Genomic DNA, 24,370 nt, shown 5'->3' on the forward strand with positions numbered 1-24,370 from the left:
TTTTCTACAATGTCAAGAGCGGCATTTCCTCAATTTGCATTATATCGTAAGAAAATGAACTGGTTATTGAACAGTGGACTTTGGTAACGAATTCAGTTAAGATACACGCTTAACAGAAAAATGTGATGCTATGTAGCATCGCGTGTTTGTGTAGATTTATTTTCAATGTATTTATGTATGTGGAGCTTAATAACTCCTTATCATGGGTACTAGGTCTTGGTCATGACTTAAAATTGTCGACACAAGGTCACGGATGGTTGCGTAAAACTGAATTGATGGTAACCTAGACCCGTGTGCACTGTGTGTTTGATATCAACGACTTAGATTACTAGATTGAAGCTGATGTAATTTTCTAATGAACGAAATAGCTGAAATGATATGTTGGAGACTACAAAGTAAGTAACACGCGGAGCATGTTCCTCAAAAGTTTATACAGAATTTGTACTATGTATTCGCCATGATTGCTGGATAATGCAAAGCTCCACAATATGGAAAATTCGTAACATTACTTTAGCTAAAAATAAATTTTGAATATTATTTTATTTAGTTATATAATGACCTATCACGAGTACCTCCGCAAGATATGGACACGGCCTACTACTTTCCAGTATTGGTTACACCATCATATGTGTGAGCCCCCTTGATATTGCATGGGTAAACCCATATTTAAAGAAATCGAATTTTATATTTTCCTAAATCCATTTGGTTGCAGCTAGGAGATTTGCAGGTGCTTAATGATCGCAGTGTTTCGGTATTATTTAAAGCGAGTGGGGCTGTTTTTCCATCCAACTAGTTGGCTGTTTCTCTTCAACTGAAATTTCTTGACTTCTATAAAACAGATTTCAATTATTTTGGTTTTGTCTTCGCCTCATGGAGCGACACCAATCACATAAAGTATAAATTCTTTTCTGAAAATTATGCACAAAAACGCCGGCAAAGAGCTTTTATATACTTTGAGATGTAATCTAAGCGACAGCACATTTTGCTCGCATCCGGGTTGTCTTATCAGTCTGTAAACGTAAATTCTTTGTACGGTGTCTTCAAATACCACTTTATGGTGTCTGGCTACTTTCGATTTTTGAACACTTTGCGAATTATGATAAGTCATAGTGGCATCGAGAATATGTTTGTTTTTTTAATAATTGCATAGAAAATAACAGTAATCACGTGTCCGAAAGCATGGTGCGTTGGATTTGCACCATGACGAATTTGAAATCCTAGAATGGAGAGGAAAATCGCAAAACAATATATATCTGAACATTGGAATTAGAAACCCGACTCTTGTAAACCTAGAGCCGCAATCAAAATCTTACTCTTCTTCAGGCCTCAGGTCAAACAAAAGGGGGTGTAAATTTTGTTCACCAAATATGGTCATATGGGGTATCAAAGGGCTCAGTTAGTACTTCCTTAAGCCATTTTAGTTTTGACATTTGTTGGAAAGGCGGGGAGTGTGGGGGGTCGAAAATAATCATTTCTGTCACGGACCCATTCTCAGAAACTACCCAAACGAAAATCTGAAAAAAATCAAGAAGCTGGCACTATTTAGTACTTATACTCCGAAATACCTCCCATATCGATATTTATTCAAATTAAGTTAATAATAGTACATGACGCTTGCAGGGTTGGGAAATTGGGACTCCTCAAGTTCAACGTCGACCATATATGATCCGGCTGTCGTCCGACAATGGCTAACTTGCTGATCGGACAGCAGATGCCTTGAATAATCCACCTGAGAATATTGCGCTAGCAATAAAAACGCTCTTTCATCGGCCACATCCCGAAGAGGCATAACAAGATGGTTGCCCGCTTGATATTTTTATGCCTTTGGATACGGAACCAATGTAGCAAGCAATTGTGGCCATATAACCTGGTTACAAAATTATATTCAGTTTTTACTAGCCTGGAGTTCGCTTATTAATCTCACGTCTACCATTTGTTTTCCTACAATTGCTGAAAAAGCTGTTTTTCAAAACACTCCTATGATTCAGAATTATAAGCAGCTGTCCATACGAAAATTATGAAAGATATGGAAGATAGTAGAATACTTAATTGAAATGGGGAAGATCGCAAGGCAATTTAATTATAATTTGCTGAGTAAAAACTAATATTATGCAGTTATTAACTGGCATAAGAATGATTTCACCGTTAATAAATGCCAAAATATCTGCAAAACAAAAGCTGGAGTTGGGATGCATTCATTGGCAGCATATTTTGATCACTTAAAGCAGACACTGACCAGAATTCCACCAGAAAATATGATAAACTACATTGAAAGCAATCTAACGGATGATTTTTGCTTTAAACGGATACTGTTTCGTAAAGGGATCAACTAACCAGAAAACTATAGGTTGCATTTTTCCGATAAATTGTCTATCGAACTGACAACGAGAATGATGTGTGCCAAAGGCGACAATCTCAGTAGTCACATCACTAATAAGTTTCAGTGATTCAAACTTGCGAAAGGGAAAACATGAAACTTCTTTTCCTTAAGCCCAATACGACATATTTTTCCCAGCGTTTGTATAAAATTTTCTTTCGGCCAATAAAGATAGCACGGCGAGAAACCCTGGAGCACAAGTAGAAAGATAATCAAGTAAATCGTTCTTCATATCATCGGTTCTTCATATTTGAGAAACCCTAATGTCGTCATATCCGAAAATTTAGCTTAAAATATCAAGTCTAACTTCCATAAATATGACACTATTCGTATAAATCCAGAGAAAATTCTCAATAGAATTGCTGGTGCATCTCCAAAAGTGCCCAATTTAGAGAGCTGTTGGAGCGACATTTCTCCATCATATCTACAAGCTTGTGGCCAGAAAACTCAAAGAGAGAGAGAGAGAAGAAAGAAACTAATTTGCGTAATACGGACATATTCGCTGGCAAACGATTAAGTTGGGGTGTGCACCATTTGTGGTAACCAAATCATCTGCACCCCTGAAGAAGAGAAGAAAACGGGAGCCGCTCGTCGCATAGATGTCCGCATCGGCTCACAGCTGATGCTTCCCCGTCCATTGCTTGCACGTTAGGTTTTTGTGAGTTAGGCCGCTCCCATATCTGGCCGTTAGGCATTTTAGCTCCTTTGGGATTGAAATTCTCGGTGGTATCACTCCGCCTCGAGACTTCAAGTCTTTATTAGAGTAATTTACCCTAGGTGGGTTTTGTTTTGTTGACTCCTGAATCAAGGCACGTGATTAAATCTGTGTCCAAACAGGGAGATAATATGTGAGGAATAAGAACCCCGGCCCACATTTCACTGAACTGATAGCACGTGCCGTCCGGTTCCATATATTATTTTGTTTTCTAAACACCGAGTTTTTGTTGCAAGATACGAGAGGATAAAAGTATTAAAAGTGATTTAGAAAACATCAATAGTTGGCTTTTTGGGTTAATTATGTAAGTACTAAAATTAACTAGCAATTAAGGTCTAAATTTAGTTATTTAGGAATACGGACCAGCTTATAAGCAGTTCAGATAAAAACTCACTGAGAAAGAGAACAATTGGTCCTTGGCATACCGGTATATGAGCAATAAAAACTGTTTATTCGGCATTAAGAAAACGAAATTTATTTTTTCGCCGAAAAAAACGACATACATAACAGAAGAAATACTATATGAGCGCTTTCATTAGATATCTCACACGAATATATTTGGGGAAAAAAGGATACCCCCTTTTGCATTAACGGAGAGCACAACTTGAAACTTCCTTCATACAAATCCATACCACTGCCTGTATGCGTAGATCCTGCATCTTCACCAAATTGCGTTCTAATTGGCGGATCCGTTTTCGAGACAAGTGAGTGTGACAGACCCAGATAGGCAGGCAAATATACTATATTTTTTTACATAGCGAATTTAAAAGGCCATCCATCATCTTAGAAATGTATGCCTGGATGAAAACAATGTGAAAAAATCCTTCGAGCACATAGAACTCTCTATTAAAAAAAACCAGCTCATGTAATTGCAGTGAAGTCAATCAACTCTTAAAATAGGATAAAACAATTAGAAGATTTTTAAGATCTTACCCTGAAGAAGGGATTAAATAGTTCCCGAAATACCGTAAATAGATTAAAATTAATAAATTCTGCTAAAGATAGAAAAAATTCAATTGTTCTAATTTAAAGGACAACAAACACACTCCATATTTAATAATGACTGAAACATTATTTCTTGCTTAGGAAATACCAACATGATACCCCGATATTGCATCCTAAACTCATACGCCATAAACATCCAACATCTGGCGCAATATTCTACCGCACGGTCATAAAAATGAGAAATCCAGGAATATTATTAGAATCTTATGAATCCAGAACTTTACAACTAAGAGGGTATATGGTCTGTTACAACTAGCAATAGAAACATGAAGGAGAGCGAATATAGATCAAATAATCATATAGGGAGACTCTATTTTACTATCAACTATCAATTTAATCAAAAATGCAAATATAATCTACATTCAAGCGGTTGCGTAATTTTTGTGAATTGAATGAATTTCTTACCAAGAAATTATCCCACTGGACATATGGGTTGAATACTATAACTTGATTTTAGATTGAGTAACATTATTCCCGCTGATTTGTATGACCAATTTTACTTATACGTGTAATACGTGTATTGGTATTATAAAGATATTTTCCATTGATATTTTAATAAAAAAGCATTTTGATGTTTAAAAATGGTTACTTTCGGGGCAGCGGCAAGATTTTTGTCTGTTTATTCGTAGTGTTGCAGTTTGATTGTAATATTACAGATAAACCAAATTATTTGGTTATATGAAGACCCTTTCTTTAGATTTTCACGTTGCTAAAACATCTTGTTTAGTTATTTTTCTTCGGACTATATGCCGAAAAATTTGCTTTATTTCCTTTTTAAAGTCAATTGACACCAAATATTTTTTCTATGTTTTAGAGCAGGTGGAATTTACTCAAAAAAATTAACATGCATTTGTTTGTTTTGTTAAATCAACAAAACTATTGTTTCTTCCACTTGACCAGAATTCCCTTTGTTTTAACGGGCTGATAAATGACAATATTTTGCAAGTAGCGCAAAATCGACCTACGTCTACGTGTTATTTTGATACGTGATATTTATATTCATACTTATAATAGATACAAGGAAGAGCATGTTTTAAACTGCTAACTCATATTGAAATCTATTTTGCTGTATTATTTTCACTTATCATTACCGACCTCGCAACAATTTGTTGCATTATCTTTGCAATTTACAACACGCAAAGTCTAAGCTTCAATGTTATATGTGTAGCTGTTATCACTGATAGTTACGACTAGTAAGACTGCAAACTTGTCGTAATAAATAATAAAATGTTGAAATAGGCATAGTAAATCGCGGAATAAGAACGTTGCAAAGAATTAGCAATTAGGTCGTGAAAATGACGAATATTAATTCTGGAGTAAGACAACCAACTGCAATGTAACAAAATGAACTATAGAACGTTCGGTCCTTAATGGGTATTTACGATATCTCTAGCCAAGAAAGTAAAGAAATTAAATTAGAGACACTGTTTTCGTTGTTAGTAGAAATTTTTAACACATATGTCGATATTCGGGGGACAACTTGTCTCCTTTCATAATGCCTCAGACACCTTGACTAAGGAAGAGAACAAGTTGTTCTCGTAACATCGGTATACGCATTAGTAGAAATTTTACGAGCGTCTGTATTTTAATTTCTCGAATCTTTGGTGTTTTATGTACTGTTGCGTCAGCCATAATTTCCCCACCATTGGCGCATTTTCTAATGCAATTAGTACTTTTATGGCGGATTTGTATCAGAATACTAACGAGAACCCATCGCATAACTTTTACAAAAGCTTTGTTCTCAACCTAATTATCAACTACAGTCCTTGAGAACAATGACACTGTTCCGATTAGACTAACGAGTTTATATCTCGAGCCCTTTCGTGGATGAATGGATACATAATTTGTGAAGGATCGAGTTTTGTAACTACATACAGCAGTCTGTTAACTGTTGTATGTCTTACCAAAATTGGCTTGAGTGAATAGCCCTGCCACATTTGCTAGCCTCAGTGATCACGCCCCTTCTCAGGATTTGTTATTCCCCTCCATCGCACACTCCTCCATTTCCAGACGGCATTTATTCGCATTAATAAGAAACAAGCCGAAAATAAAATCTGGACGCTTCAGATATGAAAGGTTTTGTGATCTTCTCATATCGCAAATCACAGAACTGCAATTGCATACTGGTTTAAGTATGTTCATGACTCAAGTCAATCATTGTAATGTGATTCTGTCATTCTGTGTTTATACCTCAATGAATTCACATAGAATATACACGTGTGCATTACTATAACTTTGTTAGTTATAGTTTGTTTGGCTTCCACTATCATTTGTAATAGACACACACAGTAAATAAGATTTCGTTTTTTTTATAGAACCATAATCAATTTTTTCGCTGAATACCACCCCACGTCTTTTTTGTCCACATTGATACTCACCAGGAAATGTTTTTGCGTTCAATAAAGTCTATCTTATCCAAAACAGTATCCAAGGTCAAGATCGGCCAAAGTACGCACTATGTCTCAACATGATTGATGATAAATGAAAACAAAGTGATTCTATATTAAATTAAAAGGCGGTTACAATGAATAGTAATAATAATTTATAAAAAAAAAGCGCAACAAACAAATACTGTAGTATAATCGCTTCTAAGTTTTATCTATACTAATTGCCCCTCTAGACAATGTTAAATATTATTATAGACATGCAATGGTGTCACATTTGCAAATTATTTCTGTTTTCAAGACAATTTACTTTCCATAAATTGCTGAGTTAATTTAATGACCTGCCAAAAATTCAATTTTTCAAAAATACATCAAAATCAAATGGAACTATTTTAGATTCATTACTAATTACCAACAAGTTGCTCTTTGATTTATTGTTTTAAAGTTCCCTTACTAGCGACTAGCTTTCATTGTGAATAACAATAATCAATTGGCTGTGAGTAACTGATAGTGAAATTACAGGAAAAGCACTTAGACTATGTGAAAGATTAAGCTATTTATTCATTGTTGCTATCTTAAAACTTCAATTTTGCACTGTTGGAATGATTCAGCTGTTGTGCGAAATGAATATCATTACACGTCTGCAAAATTGAACACCCCACAGGGAAAACTATGTTACATAAGCGAAACATGGCGCCAATGAATTTTCATTGACGAAAATATAGTAAAAATCTAAATTGTGTTTATTCGTAGATACACCTATATGTGAATAGATTATGCAATAATAATCCTTAACCATAATCTTGAAAGTAATCTCGCTTCTGGAGGTAGTGTTAATTCAATTTTGGGCGGGAGGATGTTAACATCAGCACCCTTTTGATGATGCGAACTAAATTGCTAACTTCAAGAAAATCTAGTCATCGGAAAGTCAGCAATGGAAAACTCATAATTCTTGCCCACGGTCCATTGTACAAACGAAGAAATTTCCTTTTATAGTAAAAATGATTTCATTATGGAAATATTGTATTCTGGGAACGTGTTACACCCTTGGTCAGTATGTTTTTTTGTTGAACTTCTGGGTTTCATGCACCAACCCACCACAGCATTGGAGAGGTTTTACTAAGGTGATAATAGGAGGTTTGAAATTCAAATGAAGTCCTGACAATACTTTGGTATTAAATTAGAGCAATGAATGGCTAGATCTACGATCTATCACCACTCGTCGGCCATCTTAGGCTCCGCTTGAACGTCTGACCTATCCACTGCCACTTCCGCCTTCCGATAACAGTGCGTATGAGTGCCACGCCTGCACCGACGGAGTTCTTCATTTATGTTAGTGTTAGCACACTCCGATGATACGACGTTAACAGGTGTCCACGAAGGGTTGTTCACTTTCCATGCGTTACTCCAAATAGCAGCACAGAAAGAACACTAGCACAGAACAGTCTCAACTTGATCTTGGTGTTGAGATAAATGCATTTCCATTTCGGATCTAGTGCTGTTAATGCGTCGGGGAATATCCAGTTCAATGCCGCCGTCGGCAGAAAGAACGCTTCCTAGATATGCAGGTACAAATCAAATTGATACGGAGAGTGCGATGACCCGTCAGGCAGGGAACCTTGGTTTTGTTGGTGTTTATCTTCAGTCCAGCTCTACTTGCCTCCAGAGCCATTTGGCCAAGGTCCATGACCCAGTAGGAGAGCAAACAAATGCCATCAGCATAGTTGAGGTGTTTGAGGAAAGATGTCATAGTCTACTGAATTCCTCCACGTCCTCCGGAGAAGATAGCATGGAGAATGTCACCGATAAAAGAAATAAATAATATCGGTAACAGGATGCAATCCCGGCACATTTCGCCATTGTCCTCAAAATTTTCCGAGATTTTACATCGGTGCAGCACGTGACATTTTGCGTCATTATATGTCGCTCTGATAACGGCTATTAATTTCTCTGGAATGCCCTCCTGCATAGAGCACTCCAGATGCACTTCTAGTTCACACTGTCGAAAGCTTTCTCGAGATGCGAAGATCTAATCTCCACTCAATGTTCAAAATGATCCATAGCATGTCGATGCAGGAGGATCCGGAGTGAAACCAGCCTGCTCTCTGTCGATCAAGCTTTCAATATATACTTTGATGCGTTCCACGATTATTTTATCTGTTATCTTTGCGTTGGGACGTCCCTCTGTGAACAGAGGGACGTCCCAACGTGGTACCATCTTTCCAGTGCTCCGGTTAATAGTGATGATTATAGATGGTGGTGGTTATGAGTAAAATAATGGTGGCCGCGTAAGGAAATGTGTGCCTGACTTGTGGGCTCCAACATGCGGACCCGGCATAAATCCATTTATTTACCACCAAAACAGGAGTACTCGAATTCCACCTTCACAGCTAAATGAGAAAAGTTCGTTCCTCCAATGAAAAGCTATCTGGGTGTGATCCTGGATCACAAGTTAAATTGGAGACTGAAAATTGAATTGAGGATTAAGGAGGCCTGTAAGGAAATGGAGTTTTCTGCCGGGGTTTCTGGATGTACACAGCCCTGATTTACCCCATTCTAACTTATGATTCTATTGTATAACGGCGGGCGCTGAGCCCTCAATGCATTCCTATATCTTCTCTACCTGGACCTCCATATTAAATACCCTGTAGCGTGCAATGCTATTAGACCACGTGAGTCCAGATGTTGGACAGCGAAGCCCTATAGTCATAGTAACAACCTACACGAAGTACCTCGGGAGCTCTGTGCGTTCTCAACGGACTACGCAACCCGAGCCTCATCGGGAACTTTGCTGTGGGCTTTCCAACCAGGACAGAGTGGAGAATCGGGGACGCACTATAAAGTTATGACAATATTCTTCACTGACGGATTAAAATAGTCTGTGGGGGTTTCTCGGATAGACACAGTGTAGCCGAGTTGTTTCAGGATTCACCAGTGTATTCCAGTTGGACGTATAGGCGATACGAATGCGTAACATAGCCATTCTGAGAGCCAGTCGGTCATTAAGGCCTTGTATAAGACTACGACGGTCTTAACGGGGCACTGGCCTATAAAGGACCATCCCGTCAAACACGGCATACCCTATTATTCGCTTTGCAGAAGCTGCGAAGAAGAGGGAGAGCCACTCAGGCACTTCCTTTGCCCAAGTCTAGCTAAAGCCAGGCTGCAGCCGCTGGTTAAACAATTCTTTGACGACCTCAAAGATATCGCTAATCGCAGGGTGGGGGACCGACTATCCTTCGTGGAAGCTTTGAGCTGGTTCTGAAAATCTGAGCCGACTGGACTCGCTTTTATGACATGAAAACAGTGCACCAAAGCGCAAATTAGGCGGATACCGATACCCGCCTATCCTATATGAAGTTATGGTAGCAAGAATATTTAGTTTCACCCAGAATGACAGGGATATGACCCAAGCCCGAGGTGATTACTATGCGGACTCTTTGAAATTGGGAGAGATGTTGATAATGAATTGATTATATTTCATGGAAACACCTAGTAAGAGTCTTAGACTGTCAATAATAGGTGCATTTACTAGTAAATGGAATTGGTTGCTTTTGTCAGTTGAAAGCTTCAAGATGCGATGCACTCTTGTCTATTTTTGCTCTGTCTCGGTTTTTGCACTTGCATATTTATTTAGCAATATATCATTAGGCAGTAATGCTTAAGCGATAACGGGAATAGTAATTCTTCAGGACTATGCACATTCCCTTGAGAGAATAATAAAGAGCAAAGTTTAATAATAAATTCGTTTTTTTCGGTAAAATAAGTTCCAATAGCAAATAATAAAACAAAAATATTTACCTAGACTACACAATGTTTATCTCTGGAGTGATTTATTCTCATCGTTATAGACAGAGTAGAGCGTGCAGATAGTCTCAAACTGAATATTTGATATTGTTTTTCCTAGCCGGGTCATGCGCATGTGGCTACTTTGGATTTAACAATTCATTATCGTCCCAATAAAGACTGAGATTAATTAGTTTCAACGAGCGAGGTTGGTCAAATATCATCTCAAAGAAAACGGAAATACGCTAGCAGGCTATACAAACAACCCTTTTGTAAATAAATGATTATATAAGACTATTGTGTACTACGATAACAAACTTTCACAATTTGCTTATAGTACACACGCAGATTTTTTTTCTTAACATTTATGAAAATGGTAATAAAAGTAGGAATTTTCACACGTGGAGTAGATGATATATATCAAATACCCCGCGAACTATGGCAATGAAATCCTTTATCTGCAAAGAACTCTTTGTGTGTGCCACCTTATCATTCAACCACATCAATTTTACCTGGCGATAACGCAGTTATTTCATGCACGAGTTGATAGTAAAAATGTGTAAAAATTCGTTATCTATCAAATGAAAATCTAGACGTGATGTTGTTTGTGGTAGAAAATGCACATAAGTATGCATTCCTATATCAGCAAAATGGTCGATTGATTCGTAATAGAAATAGAGAAAATTCTGCAAACACACATGTCATACTTAATTTCAATCGTGGTCATACGTATGTATGTAAGTACAGTCGTAAATAGCAGGGTAAGTTACTGGTTGAGCATTCATTAATGGAATGAGTACTGAGGCTAATTATAATCAGTGCTTGGTATTAGGTGCTTTGTTTATACGGAAATAATTCAAATTTCCTGCAATTATTACTCGAATGTGATTTAATAGTGCATCGTTGGAATCTGACCGATGGTAATTATGTGCAATAAAATCATTTGTTGTGAGGAAAGTTTATTTGAAATTTTCATATCAGTAACACCTGCTCACACAACTAACGAGTAACATGGAAACTGCACTTGATTAGGCTAGACTATTTTCCGTAACTTTACGTTGACTGATTAAGCAATTTGATATGTATAAAATCCATTTGTTGCGAGTTGAACAAACATCGTATAAAGGGCAACGGCCCGACAATGTGGCGAAATTATTTATGGGTAAATAAAAGATCTGACTAACCACACCCCACACACACCTTAACTGACTCAAAATCTTTTAATTATCAATGAATATCGCAATGGAAACACAATCGAAAATAAATACATCGCAATTAAAACTACATTTTGAGTCTAGCATAAATTACTCAACCAACAAAGTTTCGGGAAATACAGATATGAAAACAGAACGAGCACGTGCAAAACTGAAAGACGGAAATAATATTAACTGACCATTCATGACTACCAAGAAATCTACAGATTATAGCTGGAATTTGAACTCGCAAATTAAAAAAATACGCAAAAAGTTGTTTTGAATGGAGAAGTAAAATGCTATGAGGGGAAATTAACAGGAAGAAAAATGTAGGCATGCTATTCAGTGCCACAGAAATATATTTGGGAAATGAAGGACCTGATGAAAACTGGTCGAACTATTTTTGAAAAAACTTCCAAAAATACCAGAAGACGTTCATGACTATTTTAAGGTTTTGTGTAAAACACTTATATGAAATCTAAGCCTTAATATCTGCTTAAATAGACTTCCTAATAGTATATTAACAACTTCTAGAAATTGACTGAAAACCGCCCTTAAGTTCATCCTAAGAATACTAAATGCACGGGGATAGGGACAGTATCGCTCATACGCATGCAAAATTTCATTTAAATCCGACTATTAGCGTCAAAATTTTGTGTAAAACAAAACCTTATTAAAATCGGTTTACTGTCTGTCTGAACACGCATTTTTCTCGGAGACGGTTGTAGCGATTGACACCAAATTTGGTGGAAAGGTCGGAAATATGAACGCTCACGAATACAGTGAGTTATACCCTTTTACCTGCAAAAGAGGGTGTAAATTTTTTTTGCACCAAATATAGTCATGTACCCCAAATCAAATGAAAGATCACGATAAGCGCTTTCCGAAGCCGGTCTTAGTTTTACAATTCGTTGGAAAAGTGGGGAGTGCAGGGAGTCGAAATTGAACATTTCTTTAAGGGACCCGTTCTCAGAAACTATACAACCGAAAAATCTGAAAAACAAATGAAGAGGCTGCTCCTATATGGTACCTAGGATCCGAAATACTCTCCATACCAATATCCTTTCAAATAAAGTTAATAATAGTATAACGATATAATGTTTAGTAATTGGCTGCAAACCTCCTTAAGTTCACCCTAGAACCACGAAATATAGTAATGTGGGCTATAACATAGAGCATGATCCTACTAAGTTTGCCGGAAATCGCGTTATTACTAACAAAGTTATAATAGGTCAAAGTTGTCGCTCCTTTGCAAATTCAAGACTATGAATGTCAATGTTATCCGAAAGTAGATACTTTCACATAATATATGCATATATTACGTGCTACGTACTAATGGAGCAAATGCACACTGAAATGTCTTTATATAAGAAATACACAAAACCTTTCATAGCTGAAGCGTCCAGCTTCCGGTTTCCCGACTTGATTGTATCTGTTGAAGGTTAACTTCGTCACATTTGTGAATAATATGGAACTCGTAGTGGGAAACGTCTAGTTTAGACTATTATCAATAGAGCGTTTTGCAGATCAATTTTTTTTTTGTAAATGGATCTTTAAAATATAGCACACAGTTGAATATTTAACTAACTTTTATGCCTGAAGCGTCTAGCTCTCGGTTTCCTGACTTGTTTTATTTTTTCATTAGAATTTGTTGCTGATAGTAATAGATAGAACATGGAAGAACATTCAATGGGATGAGAAAAAGATGTAAGAACACACGTAATACCAGCTTCCCGTCTATAACTCCGATACAAAGAGAAATCCTTGAAATTCTATCCGATAAATTGAAAGTAAAACATCGAAGCTATTTTCGACGCATCAATACTTTGGAAAAGAATCAAGAACCTAGAAGGAAAAGAGTGGCTTTCTCAAGTGATGTTGCTAACTTGCGGTATATATTAAAAAAATATTCATGTTATTACAAATTATTCTTAAATAACCCCGGCTCTCCTTTAGCTACAAAAAATAATCACGCGTGACCTCTATACTGCCATAGAAGTATATTTTTACCCATTGATATGCATAAATTACACCAGTAAGCAAATTTTGTGATCATTTTATGACTCTATACAAGTGAAATTATGACCAGCCTCATGGACAACTGATAATTGAGTCCGATTGTGGAGTCGTGCCACTAGCAGTATGACAAGGTGGGAAAACTTGGAGAATTATTGCTGGCAATGGATGAAGTCATCAGATCAAAAGAATAAAGAATAGAAAATATTTAAAAAAAGAAGACGCGACACGATTACGCGGAAGTTGCTTGCAAACTTTGAATTCTGATCCCTAGAACTTGCCAAACTATAATCGAGTTGAAAGTGTAAGGAGAAGAAAAAAATATTGTTTACTAATAACGATACATTAACCAGACAGAATGGAGCACAAAGCCTTTAGCAGTAATGAGAATAAATGTGATATGTAGGAAAAATGGATATTCGTAACAGCCTATTTAATTTGAGCATTGCAATTATGAACCTGCATACCGTAGTCTAATTATTATGGCACCAGAATAACTTTTTAAGTAAATATTTCACATTTCCCAATTCTTTCCTGACGGTCCGACAAATCGGTTCAGGCGATAGTGTTAAGACCGAAATTCAGCACTGTAATCTTCAACGAAAAACTGGATAACGCACACTGACTTAACGCCTACAGCCCTACTATCCTATTCTCACCTTCACGCAGGTAACCTCTGGGCAATGCAAAGCAGCAGACACGAGAGAGATGAATCAACTAGTCTTCCAGGTTAGGGACGTCGTATAGAGGCAGCACTATGATCTTTTTAAGATTTTTAAGTTGAATACATTCGGAGAACATTCCCTTAAAGTAAGTGACCTCTTTCTGTCTTTCCCAGCCCTCTCCCTCCTTTGCAACTGGTGTTAAAACTGATATCTGATTTGGAAAGTATTAATCGAGACTTTACATTTGATACCCCATCAAGCCATATTTGGTGTATGCTGTATGGGGATCCGCTTTAAGGTCAACAATGTATATGTTTGGGTTCACAGTTCCAATATTTCCAACATATAATTGTTTCTGACAAAAGTGCGTATGACAGACAAACATTGAAGGCCTATAGAATTGTGATGAGATGATTCAGAGGTCGGTTATCTCCACAGATCGGGTACCAAATCATCCAGGGGTTTCAGAGATCTCTACATGTGACTTGAATTCCGATAGTAACCACAGACAAGCAGGCAACAGTAAAACTCCAGGTCTGGACGGCATGCCGAATAAACCTGTGAAGCTTACCGTGAAATACAGACTGGACATGTTCGCTGAGTTGTTCGAAGCGTGCAAGTCTGATGGAATCTTTCCTGCATCAACGGAACAAGTTGGCACAGCTTCTAAGGCTGGTAAACATCCAGGTGATGTTTAATGTAACGCACACAAACTAAGTGCGACCTACAGAAGAATAGCCTTAAAGATGTATTCTGCTTTTCGGATCGTTTAAGATGGTGCACGTTTGTCATCTAGGAAATCGTGCCAATTGATATCTTAGCAGACGAGGTGATGAACATATATAACATCAAGTCCATCTCTTCTTTATCGGAAGCGAAAAAAGCCTAAAGGGAAAGATATATAACTAGATGACAACAGCGCTTGGACCACTCAATAACGGTTGTTGGACACACAGGTTAATCCCTACTATCGGCGAGTAGCTACAGAGAAAGCATGGTGAGATCAATTATAATGTCACTCTGTTTCTGATGAACCATGGAAGATGAAACATTGTATAAGTTTAAATTAGACACCTCACTTGATTGGCCAAGCTGCGATGGGATTTCGGAGGACCCATCGCACGTATTCTTCCAATACCCGAAGTTCGTAGACGAACTTGACTTAAACACTAAATGAAAATTTTGTCCGGAAAACGGTAACTTGCCAGAAAGATTGGGATGCGATCCAATGATCCAAAGTAAATTGTGAAAAGCAGAAGAGATCAGCAAGGCGCGGTTACGAACATCGCGCATAGAAGAAAGAAGACCTAGCCAAAACAAGCTACCCGTCCTCCCCGTGATGTAATATCTAAAGGTAGTTTCATGGAGTAGAAAGGGAACTGCGAGTAAAAACCGCACACATAGATCAGTATCTTTTGAAGACTTGCACCTCCTTAAAAAAACGACCTTAAAAAGCTGACAAATCCGGCTGTCATTACTAAAGTACTGTCAAAAATAATCCACAGAAGGCTCGAACCTTTCTCGAAAAATATTGTTGGGAGGGACTTCACCGCACAAAGTCCAGCAGAAATGGGAAATGCAGCACCTACAGTAAAACATTGGAAAAGTCCAAGATGTCGTTTGGGCAGGCACACGAATGAATGAATGAATGAATTTTGACTCTTCGGATCAATAGTGAATTGCTTTGGATAAAATGCCACGTTTGTTGATTTAGAAATTCCGCTACATATTTGTTAATGATTCTCGGACATTCGAAACGCTGAAAATAAACTTCACATAAAGAACGAACTTCGAAATTGGAATTTCCACAGATACACAACCTTGGAATGGGCAGAGCCATAAACTATATATCTATTTTAGGAAGCGGAGAGTATAGTAAAAACCAGTGAAAAGCTGCTCACAAGTTTTTTTAATTCAGAAAATCGATCGAATTTTTATTTTTATTTACTTCGCATTTAGTTTATTCATTCGATTTGGTCCATCGAAATCATGCAAGCGTCCATTGAAATAATGCAAGAGAATCGAAGAAAACCATCTCAAGCATGTCGTCCGATAGCTAGAGGAAGTTTGAGTAGAGAATCATAAAAGTATTTTGATAAATTGAGACGAAGCCGAATTCATAACAGCGTTGATTTTTATGTCAGATTTTTTTACTGATCTGAACCTTTTCATTCGAAAGCTTGAATGCTTTAAATATGCATAGAATATCACTATTTAAAACTCCCTACAATATCCAATTGGTACAATAATGAGAACCTCACGATTCCAGTCATAGGTTTCATAAACCTTGGCCAAAGGACTCCGAATCTGAAAAGGGAGGCAAGTAGAGTTATACTGAAGACGGAAAAATACACACAAGAAAACCATCTAGATGCCATTGACATATCAACACACCAATCCATTAACCACAAGGGCTACGAGCCAGTTAGCTACCTCGCCCCTATCTCACCGATGCGCAATCACAGTCCGTGCCCCCTAGACAATTGATTTGCTCCTCCTGTATTCAGTCTTCTTGAAGCATTGTTTCTGTCGACGGCGGCAGTGGGCTTGATGTCACTCGGCGCATGAACCGCGCTAAATCTGCTTCCACGGTCTTATCCAAAATTTGGAAATGCAGCTATCTCAACGCTTACATCAAGGTGAGGCTATTCTGCGCCAGTGTTCTCTCTGTGTTGCTATATGGGAATAATACATGGAAAGTGGCCGCCGCCGTTGCTGAAAAGCTTCAAGCTTTCGTCAATTCATGTATGCATCATGTGATCGGGGTATTCTGACCTAAGTCAATAACCAATGAAGAAGGATTTAGTCGGCGTACGGGCCGATGTGTTGAACCGGCAACGATGGCATTAGGTGTGGTTAACGCGCTATGCTTCACAGTGGAGACTATGATAAACATATATATAAATTGAAATACATCTAGTCTTGGCATTTGGTTGGGTCTATCGTTCGAAAGCTTGAATCCTTTGTTAATTATTATCAACATCTTCTTATCAGATTGTTGTTGGCGTAAATATCAGACACCAGCAGACGAATTTATATAAAATCAAAAATGATGTGTAAACGACATATTAAAACAGATACCATTTCTATTATAGCTTTTCCCATGACTCAATTGCCATAAAATTGCATGACACAGAGCAGTGCGAAGAAACTGCTGATTTCTCGTAGCTCCTTCGAAAAAAAAGCAAATAGCAAGATCATGAGCTCGTTATTATGTCTCCTGTTCACTCTTGTGCAGAATATGACATCCATAAACTCTCTTTTTTTTATTTTCTTCCCCATTTTATTCTTCAGTGCTTCAGTCCGACTATCATCACACTTAATATCGTTTAGATGATAAGATAAACCTACAACAGCGAATAAACACAAAGAAAGCATAAATATCTATGACGCAACTGTGATTTGAACCAAGAATATGAGATCGGGAGACTGACAGTCAGTCAAGCAGCTCGGTAATCGCACTGTCATATCGTGCACGTCAAAAACCTGTATTTTTGAATTATCACTATGGTAATCGTTAGAAAAATGCTATTATGTGTAACATGATAAATCAGAGGAGTGAAAGTCACCATGAGCAGATACATAAAGTCTATTTGCCGCAAATTAGGGGAAATTTTCTTCGAATAAGAGCAAATTTCCCACTAAGTCGAAAGTTGATGGTGGCAAGCTAGAAAACATCATCAAAGAAGGGTAGGATAGAGGCGGGATGTATTTGGCGAAGACGAAAGGAGTAGACTGAAAGGTTGCTAAACAAAAAAGCATCGATAATAATTTCAGAAGCATTCAATTTTCTGGTCACACTGGACTCCCCGCTATGCTTTCGGTAGAGCAATCTAACAAAACTTACAATAACAGTCTTCGAAAAATAACTACTATTTTTATACTAAAGATGTTCCAAATTTCCTATTCAAGCGCAAGGTCACAAGTCACGCCGTCATAATAAGATGAATTGAGGTTGATATGCATCAATTGTCTTTTCCTACCGTACCACCCCCATAACATTTAAGTTTGGATCTGAAAATCAACTAATGTTCAAAAATATATATGAATATGGTTGCTCTATTGGTAGGATATAACGCGCCAAACACACCTACGCACCATTGTTCACGGTTCACTGAAATGCACTTGAACTCCTTCCAAGACTTCCCGAGAAGCCTGCCCTACTCCTTCTATACTGTTTTTCTGCTCGTCAAATGCTTTTGGGCAACTCACTCGTTGGCCATCTTGAGAGAGTGGACTCTACTGCATGACATAGCCAGTTATGTAATTGTTTCCCCTCCATTGCCATTTCCTCCTTCCGATCACATCGCCTACTGGTGACAAACTTGTGCGCTAACCAAATTCTCGTTGTTGAGATAACTGATTTTAGACAAAGCAGTGAACGTGAATCTAGCGCTGTTAATGCATCGGGCGACAGCCAATTTGGTGCCACCGTCGGCAGAAACCACATTTCCTATATATACAAATTAGGCATTGCCTTCGATGCTTTACCCATTAATGCAGATAAGAAGAGTGCGATAACCCGTCAGATTGAGAATCTTGGTGTATTGTTGGTGTATTTCTTTAGTCCAACTCTACTTGGTTCTCATTCTAAATTTATAGCCATTTAACTAAGGTCTATAACCCGGTCAAAGACCAAATACCTGCTATCAGCGTAATCGAGGTTTTTTGAAGAAAGATATCACGGTCTATTGAACCCCTACACGTTGTCCAGACTAGGTAGCATGAGGAACATCACCGATAACAAGAAGAAATAATATCGGTGACAAGATGAAACCTTGATGGACTTCGCTTTAGAACTAAAATTTCTTTGAGATTTTACTTCGATGCAGCATGTCACATTTTCCGCCATCATATGTCACTCTGATAATAGCTATTAACATCTCCGGAGTACCCCTCCTGCGTAGAGCAGGAAATACAGTCCTTGTTCACGCTGTCGACAGCCTTTTAAAAATCAATGAAGAGCAGGTGAAGCGAAGATCTAAATATCGCACACTGTTCTAAAATAATCCGTGGGGTGTTGATGTGGTCAATGCAGGAGAATCAAGAGCGGAAACCAGCCTGCTCTTTGTCGATCAAGCTTTCGAAATGTTTTTTGATGGGTTCCAGGATTAGTTTAGGTAGAAAGCGCGCGCATTCCCTTCCAATTGTTGCACTGACAGCGGGTGTTCTTCTTAGCGATCATCCCCCTTTTTCCGCTCTCTGGGAAAGGTCTCAGATTAAAAGCATTTCCTTATGAGTAGAGGGAACATATATGCAGAAACTACAGGTGTAGCAAGACATAACTCTGTGTTTTAGTGCAACGCTGGAGTAGCCTGCATGCGCATATTACGTCGACTAGCCATCTCATCCACAAGGAGCGGAACTTCACCGGACGTCATACCGTTAAGGACCTTGGTGAAATGTTCCCTCTACATCTTCAGCTGATCGTCATCGTGGATGAGGAGTCGACGGTTAACGTCCTTCACTGGACCATCGAAAGGTTTATAATAATCGTTGGCGCGATAATGCAATTGGATCTGGGCCTTGAAGTGTTCAGGACGTACACTGTAGGAGGCAATATGGTCAGTGGTGATTTGACTCATATACCTATCCATAGCTGAGCCGAATTGTATCCGACATCCAGTCACAATGCGAACCTCTCTACCACCAGTGGGATTTGAACTACGATCTTCCGCTACGACAGCTTTGCTATCCGGACACGTGACGGGTATACACTTCTGAAATTATTCCATTTTGCGTATCGCCATCACTCGCAGCGGTTAATAGAGCCTACAATCCCCTCCGTTCATCAAGTCGCTTCCACGATTCCGCAGTCAGTCAGATTTTATAACGCCCTTCGACACGTGCTCCACGACTTGCATAGCCCCTGAGAAAAGATCATTTTTGGTTTCAGCCCAACGTTCATCAACATCCTCGGACTGGTTACTCAATATATCTGGCATCCGATCAGCAAGATAGCTCCCTCACTGACAAGCGACATTTGAACTGAACTTGGGAGGTCGCTGCTCCCCACCCCTGTGGGAATAGGGGTGCGCATCACACAAGCAAACGGAAGCGATTATAAGATGGTGATTCTAGGCCGATATGAGCGCCTCTTTTGTTACACTCATTCAGAAGACAACTGGACAGATTGCTAGTACGGTGTCCGTTAGTTGAAATCCAACTGTTCGAACAAACAAAACACAAACCTCCCACCATTATCCCAAGGTCACCAATACCATGTTTTCCCCATCACATTTCCGAGCATTGGCATTCAAATCACCCATCACCATCACAATGTCACCTCTAGGAAGCATCTCCCCAACTGCATGTAATTGCCTGTTGAAAGCAATCTTCTTCATTATATCGGAAGTATTCGTTGATGCAGCATTGTACAATTGTAACGCTCCCTAACCTTGACCGGAATCTTCTAGTCAGAACCCGACTATCAGGACAAAAGAGCGCGTCTTGCGATGGCCGTCAGAAACAATCCGACATCCATACATACTACCACTTGGTTTTGCAGAGCATAAAGGCACGTTGCTTAGACCCAGAATGTCTAGTTTATATCGTTGGAGTTCTTACTCGAGTTGGACAAAGCGAGTATTCTGGAGACACTTAATACCTTAGTTGAAGAGCTTGATATTCCAGAAATCAATTATAGTTTGTTTTTGGTAGCCAAAAATAGTATCTGTGAGATCAGTCCCTACGCGAAGCGTTGTTGACGTTTCGGTTGCAGTGAACCACCAACTCACAAATGTCTATCCCTTTTAGTCGCCTTTTACGACGAGCAGCGAAGATTTTGAGTGTATTCTTAGGCCCCTACTCATAGGGCGCAGTGGATATGTTCAAACATCTCCGATATTTACTTTAATTCAACTTTTATTTGAGACAGTTTACTTTAAAATCCCAACATCACTATGCACCTCAACAAACTTCTGTATTTTCCCGCCTTTTCAGAGCTTAATTTTTGGAAGTTATGGTAAATAAATGCGCGCTCCAAACTTTTTTTCATCGGATATGTCAACACCCGAAAGCATATGCTTATTTTTGAGGTCGGGGTTCTCCTGGCGGCAGGGGGTGTTTTAAGCATACCTACTTGTGAGCAGGAAAATATTCAAGTTAGCACATCGGTAAGTGAAATTTTGTGGGGTAAAAATCTTAAGACTAATGAAAAGCTGATAAATCAATAGCCATAAGTCAAATACAGTCTTGGCGGTTTCAATAATATCTCCTGAACATGTGTTCCTGCTTTGGAAAGAAGAATGGAGAGGGGATAAGTTTACGCCTGAATGCGAAGTTCAAATACCGACTCAATGTATGTGTCATACCCCCCAAAAGATAAAACGAAAATGACACTGACCTTAGGCAACATTTATGGAAATTGCGAGTGAAATATGAAAGGTGGTATGAAATAAAATAAAGTCGCTGTGAGTCTATTCACACCCACGGATTGTCACCAATTAGTTCTAAATTCATCATCCTATAATCTCAGAAAAATAACATGGGAGACAGCAAATTGCTCAGCACGTCGCAGCTGTCTTGAATACAATGCATCAGATCCCCTCAATAGTAAGCAGACAACATTAAGTTAATTCCAGGCGAGATAGCTGAATCAATCGAAATTGCTCATGAAAGATTCTACTGCATGTAAATCATCTAATTGAAACGTCTCTATGAGTTACACTGAACACATCGAGCAAAGAAGCATTCAAAACCTACTCAGTTTGTCACTGTAAATGTCTGTCTAATACTATTCATATTCTATGGATTTTGATCCACATTACAGCTCATATCAATTTCGATTTCGTCGCCATTGAAAGTGATCTTTGACCTCCAGGTAAACTTCTTCACCAACCGTAAAAATACATAAAATGTCACACACATCTAAACTCTGCTTAACTACACCTTGCAAAACTAATAGACGCGTGGAAAATGTGAATAAAATTGCATAATTCATTTACTTTTTTTTCATTTTTAATTACAAGTCCAATACGACAAGGGTGGCACGATCACGTAGGCATAAGCACATGAATAATTGGCGAATTCTTACTAGAACCTAGATTGGTTCTAAATTGCGGTAAAATGAATAATACTATATTTTGAATTCACTAGATTTTCTCAGTACAGAGAGTTGAAAGTAAATTTCTTTCTAAAGATTGATAATTTACTTACTGCCGCTTCCTGCTGGATTGGTGTCTGTATTGATGTTATACGTGTAACTCCAAAATCACGGTCAACCAATAACTTTCGTAGTCATTCAAGCAGAAGATACTGACGGGTCTTAGTTCGTACGTATGTTTGCCAATAATATTACTTCGAAATTTGTATCACAGATTTAGAATGCACTAAGTATTTCTATTTATTCTATTAAAAGTAATCGCGATTGTGATTTTTGCACTTTTATATGACCGAGAAGATGTATAATTTCTTCATGAGTCGTCGACAACGACTACGAGAATAAATGCAGAGATGAAAAGGCACAAAATGTATTAGAAATGCGAATGGACGATTATACGAGCGAGCGGATGATCAGCAATGGAAATTTCTTCTCTTCAGAAAGAAACACTACTGGACCATTGAAGCCCGTAAATGTAAAAGAAAGAAGAGGAAGAGTTTTTTGTTACTGACTAAAGTCAATTTCTAATTTCTACACACTACACGACTTTGCAGTTATAATTCGCAACAACAGTATAACTCAAACTGACCGGAATCAAGTATCGAATTGGAATGACTTGAGGAACCGAAGTTATAATACAATATGAAGTTCAATTACGTTGCACGAATAGCACGAACGATCGTGCCGATCGGAATCGAAACTGGTGGCGACGAGGTCGGCAATATTGCGGTGCTAGTGATATGAAAAGTTCGCCACTTCTGTTATGTACTAGAGTCTAGCCACATATGAGAGACAACACAAGCGGAATAATCATGAATACGAGAGACTTGGTTGAGATAAAGGCTTTACATCGTGGCTTTAGCTTCTACGCAAGCGAGTGCAGGAAAATTTGATTTAATATCAGATATTACAGGGAGTCGTACAGAAAATGTTCCATTTTCAAAGAATTTTAACAAATTTGTGCAGAAATTTTGAAGAAGAAATTGTGCTGAGTTTAGAAGGTGTCCTCCGCTTACTCATCATATTAATATCAAATTTGATGTTAGTGATATTAACAATGAATCACTTGGCAAATCAATGAATAGCACTTATTGCGGCAAATGAGGAATTTGTACCGTTCTGTAGTATATACGAGTATAGAGAGCTTTGAAAAAAAATATTGGCGACCAACACGAGAACACCATGTGTCTACATTTATGCAAGTTCTTATCTAAATGCATTTTCTTCATTACCTTATACTACAACACATTAATAATAATTCCGAAATGTTTGCTTACTCAAATGCACGTTAGTTTCATTAATTTTAATTTCCTCGAATTAACGAATTTACAGAGAAGAGGTTTCGATTGGTGGTAACAATATCCTAATTAGAATTGAAGTAGCAACGCCATATGGTTAGAAATAATTAAGACTTAAAAATAGGGACTAACGGTTTCGTCCAGTGCAGTCGCTGCCTCAGCTCTGCCCTGGGAGCAGCGTGACCGTAAGTGGCAACAGATGGAAACGCTCCTTTATATATTCGCAAAAATACGCCAAGGGTGCGAATTATATCCAAGTGAAACCGGCAATAGTTTGAGCCTAACCTAGGCTAAAGCCAAATTAATGTTTAGGATAGTGAGAGATCCTAGGTCCACATTCACTTGATGTTGGACCCAACCAAATGGAGAGCAATCAAGGTTTTCGATCCACGGATCCCTCGTTTGGGGCATGGTACTCAAGCATTTAAAAATAGGAACTAACAGTTTCATCCAGGGCAGAGGTGAGCCAGCGTCTGATGAGTTACCTCTGCCCTGGACGAAACCGTTAGTCCCTATTTTTAAATGCTTGGGTGCCATGCCCCAAACGAGGGATCCGTGAAGCGAAAAACGTGAGAGTAAGTTGCTCTCCATTTGATCCGGTCCAACATCAAGTGGATGTGGACCACTATCTAGTGCTAGTTTTATTTATTGGTCTTGCAAATACCGATATTTCGAGAACCACTTGTTCCCTTCATCAATGCTAACAAGTGTCGCACTGTCGGACTTGTTAGCACTGATAAAGGGAACAAATAATTTAATCGCTAGAAACACTGCGAAATTACATTTAGGTCATATGATTTGCTCCACTCCATTTCAACCATTCTCGACGT

General features: G+C 38.4%; 1 protein-coding gene across 1 annotated transcript in view; it reads right to left on the bottom strand.

Annotated features, from left to right (window-relative positions):
* LOC119657552 (NADPH--cytochrome P450 reductase) overlaps positions 1 to 23,016 on the bottom strand; it is a 43,275-nt gene extending 20,259 nt beyond the window's left edge. Inside the window, exon 1 of the mRNA XM_038064505.1 lies at positions 22,299 to 23,016. The gene's annotated coding sequence lies outside the window, so the exon portion shown is untranslated. The remainder of the gene's footprint in view (positions 1 to 22,298) is intronic.
* Positions 23,017 to 24,370: the final 1,354 nt, after the last annotated feature.

The sequence above is a fragment of the Hermetia illucens genome, chromosome 5, assembly GCF_905115235.1.
Source record: "Hermetia illucens chromosome 5, iHerIll2.2.curated.20191125, whole genome shotgun sequence".
NCBI classification, from domain to species: Eukaryota; Metazoa; Arthropoda; class Insecta; order Diptera; family Stratiomyidae; genus Hermetia; species Hermetia illucens.